Here is a 6,000-nt window from a genome sequence, read left to right on the forward strand (position 1 = left end):
GTCCTTTCTTATTCCATGTCTCATGCCTGCTTATTTGATACTTTGCCTCCCCCAAATTAGTTTGAAAATATACAGATCTCCTGCATCAAAAAAGCCAGTGATCACTTGATTTTGTGTGTATACATCTAACTGGTGTTGAAATTGGCTAAGAAGATATGTTTTTGTTGTAATTTGGGCTGAAATTTGACACAAATTTTTCCCCAAAAAGATATAATAGAATTAAGCTTTGCCCCTCACAAATTTGAGCTAACTACCAAGCTACGCTACCCGATATAGTAGTAATACACTTTAGAAAATGCTTTCCCAAGTTGAGAACAGATACCTAGCAACCATTTCAGCATGCCTAAGATTCACTACCAGGCTAAAAAAAGCTAAAGGTCTGAAGGCCAGTGGGATGTTGTACTAGGCATCTGCTACAGCCACTGAATGAATGATTAGAACATTGTTCTCAGGGAGAAGACCCAAAGAGTCTGTGAGTTGTTTAACTTTGACCAGAAAGCTGGCAGAGGAGAAGAAAGAAAGAAAAACACAAAACTGTTTTCAAACTGCCTTGGAGAGGAGCAGCAAATAATCTGCAATGTTTAAATTGTTTGTATAGAAATATGGATCACAGGAGGCTAATTTAAACTTAATTAATCGGGATCAAAATTCTTAGGATGGGCCCACCATCAGCAAGAGAATCTGGCTTAGTTTGTTTGAATTGTTGGCTTCTTTATTTCAATATGACTCATTAAAATAACGAATGGGCTGCACTTTCAAGCAAGAACTCATTAAATGGTTGGGGGATGGTGGTTGCTCCATGTTGTCCAGAAGCCTGCCGACTGACCATTTAGTTCACTTCGTAAAAAACTTCTCAACTGAAATCAATTATTGTTTATTACAATGCAAATGTCATTTACATTAGATTACAATGTAAATTGTCAGTTACATTAACATCAATAACATCTCTTGGCCAAAGTGTAGATCTTCAGTGTTCTAGAAAGTTAAATTTCTTCCATGTGTGTCTATAAAAACTCAACACTGAAGATTTATATAGATCTTTTAAAATGGAAAAAGAAATCAATCATTTCCTGAAGGAGGAAGAAGAATAACATATTCATTTCTAAGCAAATATTACTACTTATTACCAACATAAAGATAATTATATTGTCAAAAGATTTTATGTAAAAAAAAAAAGATTTTGTGTGACCACAGTGAATCCACTAAACTTCCCTGTGATGTGGAATGGTATGATGTCACCACACTTCAGATGGCAATACTGAAAGGTCATGTGATCACTCAAAGATTAAAGAAAAATGAGCCAATGAAGCATTCAATGAATGTTTCTATAGACCTACCACTCTTCAGGTAATATTAAGACAAGCATGGGATGACTAAGTCTGGGCCCTTAAGGAGCTTGCAATCAATTGGGACCTAAGACAGGTGTATGGAAGAGTTAAGGGTTATTACAACACAAACCATGGAGCAGGGGATGAAGTAAGGCTTTCACTGGTGAGATGGAACTTGAGTTGAATGTTGAAGGAAAGGCTTATCTTCTGGAGCAGAGTCCAGACTTGTTCTGTTGGGCCTTGGCTGGTAGAATCACAAGCAATGTCTAGGAAGTTGAAAAGAGATAGATTCAGGCACAAAGTCAAGCAAAAAAAAATTTTTTTTCTAGAAAGTAGTGCCTTCCTAAAGTGGGATGGCCTGCCTTGGGAGGTGATGGGATGGCTTGGGGGTAGGGGAGAGGGGGAAGGGATGGCCTGCCTGAGAGTGTGTGTGTGTGTGTGTGTGTGTGTGTGTGTGTGTGTACGAGCACTCACATGTGTGCTCGAGCAGTATGGGAGGGGGAGGTTCCACTGGACTGGAGGTCTTTAATCAGAGATTATGTGATCCTTTATGTTAGTGGGAGTTCTTTTTTGGTATCTGAGTTGGATGAGGTGGTCACCAATATTTCCTCCAATTCTGAAATTCTGTGATTTCAGTTCTGTGAAAGGGAATGGGGAGGGTCGGGGGTTGGGGGGGGAATTCCAAGGAGAGGTTACAACCTAACCAAAAGGTACAGAGGTCAGGACAACTAAGGTGTGCTTATAAAAGAGTGAGTCATTGATTCTGGCTCAAGTAAAGGGTTCACATGGAATCTTGGAGATAAGATTGGAAAAAAAAAAAGTTGGAATGGAATTGCTAAGGCTCTTGATGTCCATGTGCTTTGAGATTTTGAAAAAGAGACTCTCCTGATGGCACAAAGGGTAGCGACATGAAAGCAGTGATTAAGAGAATTGTTCAGGTAGTGGTAGGGATTAAAATGTATTAAAGAGGGGAAGATGAGCTAAAGAGAACAGTTAAAAATGTAATACCCTGTTATAATAATTAGCTCATTTTAAGCCTATGGGTCATTATAATTGTACCCACCTCTTCAGCTTTGGGGAGTTTATTTTAGATTAAATGTTCTGAGATCTATCAAAATTGCCCTTAGCCCACAATAAGGAAAATTTTGAACCCCTAGGCTCTCTGCTGGCCTTACATTTGTATGTATCTCTAGTGAACCCCTAGTTTCTTTGTGGTTAAAGTGAAATACATTTGCTGGAAATGTTTGGATAATGAAACAGCAGATTATATTATAGTGTCTGTGGATAGACAGTTACCAGGAGGAGAAATTGGGGAAAATGTGATCTTTTCTTGAGACTTCCCCCAAGATCTGCTCCAAGATGCCTATATCAGTCACTATAGAGTGAGTGACTGATACCTCCTTCATTGCTGCAGCTCCACTCTCTCTTTGCTTCTCAAAGGCATGCTGGGAATGTTTACTCTGACTTCCCAAATCCAGAATCTCAAAGTCTCTCCCTCTGGTTCTGGAATAACTCCTACCAATTGCTTAGAGAATGACCCAGTCTTTCACACTATGGCTTTGTTCAGTTCCAGGGGGTATCTAGTCTGCGTTCACCCTCAGTTCTGGCTGTTCAATTCCATCAAAAAGGGTTCTCACCTCATCAAGGCACCAGAGACAAAATGAAGTGAGTGCTTTCATCCCCATCCTTACCCCACTACTACAATAACATAGGTGAAAATACTTCATAGTGTAGTTGATTTTAACTTTAGTCATAGACCCTATGAAGAAGCAGAGATGTAGTCTAAAGTAAATCAAAGCAGGGAAGAACAACTGGGTCAGAACAATATTCACAGATAAAGATGTTAGGAGCACCATAATTTTGAGAGCATTGAAGGAGATCTCAATATAGCTGAAAGAGGCAAAGATACCAAATCATTAGGAAAAATTCCCCACAAACACTAATAGCATGAGAAAAGTCATCTAATGCATACTGATAACTACTAGTTAGTATGTTTACTTTCTCATCTCTACAAAATCTTGATGACAATAATTTTCCATTTTATTGAGGACATACTTGGTGAGAATATGAGAAGAGAAGATCATGTATTTATACAAATACATGGAAATGTGCCTCTCCTTACCTCCACCTTCTGGCCACCTTCATGACATCTTAACTTCCACAAAAGCTCTCTCCTATCACTTCCTCCAAGTTCCCCCTCCCTAGGCTCTTCCCACTGAGATTATCTTATTTTTACACAGTATATAGCTTGTGTGTTCAAAATTATTTGCATGTTGTTTCCTCCATTTAATTGGAAGCCCCTCAGGGGAAGGGAATGAACTTTTATGTTTCTCTGTATTTCAAGTACTTAGTATATGTACATGGAACATAGGAAGTGTTTAATAAATGTTTAAGGACTGACCAATATCACTGATTAAAATATACAGAGAACACAGGATCCCATCATGGCTGTTGTTTATTGACCATTAAATAGGATTTCCTTTGGAAGAGCTGAGTGCAATTTTAAGGACTGTCCTGTAACAAGGTCAACCTTATGACTTTTCTATAATTCTGTGAGCTCCCTTGACCTATGGAAAAATGGAGAAGACTTTGGTGACTCTGTGATTATGAATATCAAGAAAAACCTAAATCATAACAACCTGTTGTCCCTGAATACGTTTGCCACCATTGCGGAGGGCCCACGTTTGACTTCGGATCTTAAAAAAATAAATTCTCTATCAATGGAGAGCTTCTCAGATGTTACTATTTGTGAATGACATTCACAAATACTGATTGCAGCAGTCCCCAGAAGGCTACTGAGCCTACTATATGAGATCCCAAAACCTTTGAATTATCCACATAGGAAATACTAAATGGAGGAAGAGTCCTGAATCTGATATCCATTTAGCTGGGCAGCCCATAGAGTTGGTCTTGTAGTATAAATATCTTGGAGAGATACTACCGAGAGAAAATGAATTGACCCCAGAATTGAAAAGAAAGAAAGCAGGCTATATTACATTTGAGGAATTGTACAATACTTTCAATGACCCCAAGACCTCTCTGGAACAATGTGTCTCCCTTTTAGCCCTACTTTTCTTCTGGTGATGCTAGTTGGCTATGAATCATGGAATATCACATTCTCTGAGGGATGAAAACTGCAGGTCACCCAAAGGGCCACAGAAAGACAAATAGTAAAAGACACAAAAACCCACAAAACATTATAAGATAGAGTTAAAGATATAATCTATAAGATGAATGGCTAGATAAGGTAGTACATTGGCCATATGGAAAGAAAGGAGAATGGTCAATGGCCTATGTATACCGTCTCACTGATGCTACATAATACTAACAACAACATTTATATGGTGCTCACTATGTTCCAGGCACTGTGCTAAGTGCTTTACAATTATTATATCATTTTGATTTTGATCCCCACAACAACCCTGCAAGATAGGTGCTATTATTACCCTCATTTTATAGATGAGGAAACTGAGGCAAACACAGGTTAAGTGATTTGCTTAAAGTGACATAGATAATAAGTGTCTGAGGCTAGACTTGAACTTAGGTCTTCTTGACTTTAGTCCCAGCAAGAGATTGAAAGTTAGGTCTCCAGGATGCCGTATGAGCCCCTATGAAGAGTACATAGAAGGGCATGGACAAGAGTGACATAGAAAGGGAAGCATGGAGGATTTCTGATAGGAGCTATCAGAGGGAAGGCTCACATCAATGAGCTTATGTATGGATCCATAGAAGTACTGTTCATAAGACCTAGCTCTGGGCTTGTTGTCTTTTTCAGTCATATACAATTCTTTGGGACCCCATTTGGGGTTTTCTTGGCAGGCATACTAGAGTGGTTTTCCATTTCCTTCTCCAGTTCATTTTACAGATGACGAAACTGAGACAAACAGGGTTAAGTGACTTTCTTAGGGTAGCATAGCTAGTAAATGTCTGAGATGGGATTTGAACTCAGGAAGAGAAGTATTCTGATTCTATGCCTGATGGTCTATCCACTGTGCTGCCTATCTGCCCTTAGTTCTGGGGTTAGAAGGGACATTGTCCAACCCACTCTTTTTACAAGTGAGGAAACTGAGACTCCAAAGAGTTGACATGATTTTCTCATGGTCACATGGGTACCAAGTGGCAGAGTTGGGGTTTTAATTCTGATCCTGGGACTCCAAGTTCGACTCACTTTGCCTATATGGTGCTGTCCCCCAAATCTTTCTACATCTCCCATATCCTCTATGGATTCTCTTGGCCACTGTAGTACATGATGACCTCACGTTCTTCTGAACCAAGAGCCTTTTAGCTTTGGAGTCCTCATTTGGAATGCCAATGCTTGCTGGTTTTCAGACCTGTCTTTTCTTACCTTAATATTTAATTCTTGTATTGCTGCTAACTTTTTATTGTGTTGAGACAGCAAGAGGAAGTGTGCTACAGGGGGAAATTTAAAGTCTGGACACCTGAACTTTAAAAAAAAATAATTTTATTATATAGACTACACAGTTTTAAAAAATGTTATCCCCTTTGAATCCTATGCACTTAACCTACTTCCCCACCCCCCAATAAACACTCCTCATCCATTGCCCAAAATAGTGCTGTCAGTGAGAGTCCCACCTCATTAAGGCAGTCCATTGAAATATTCTTTTTTTTCTTTTAGTAGCCAGGTGATGCACTGTATTTTTCCATTCCTCGT

This window comes from Vombatus ursinus, unplaced genomic scaffold (assembly GCF_900497805.2).
Source record: "Vombatus ursinus unplaced genomic scaffold, bare-nosed wombat genome assembly UNPS02014810.1, whole genome shotgun sequence".
Taxonomy (NCBI): domain Eukaryota; kingdom Metazoa; phylum Chordata; class Mammalia; order Diprotodontia; family Vombatidae; genus Vombatus; species Vombatus ursinus.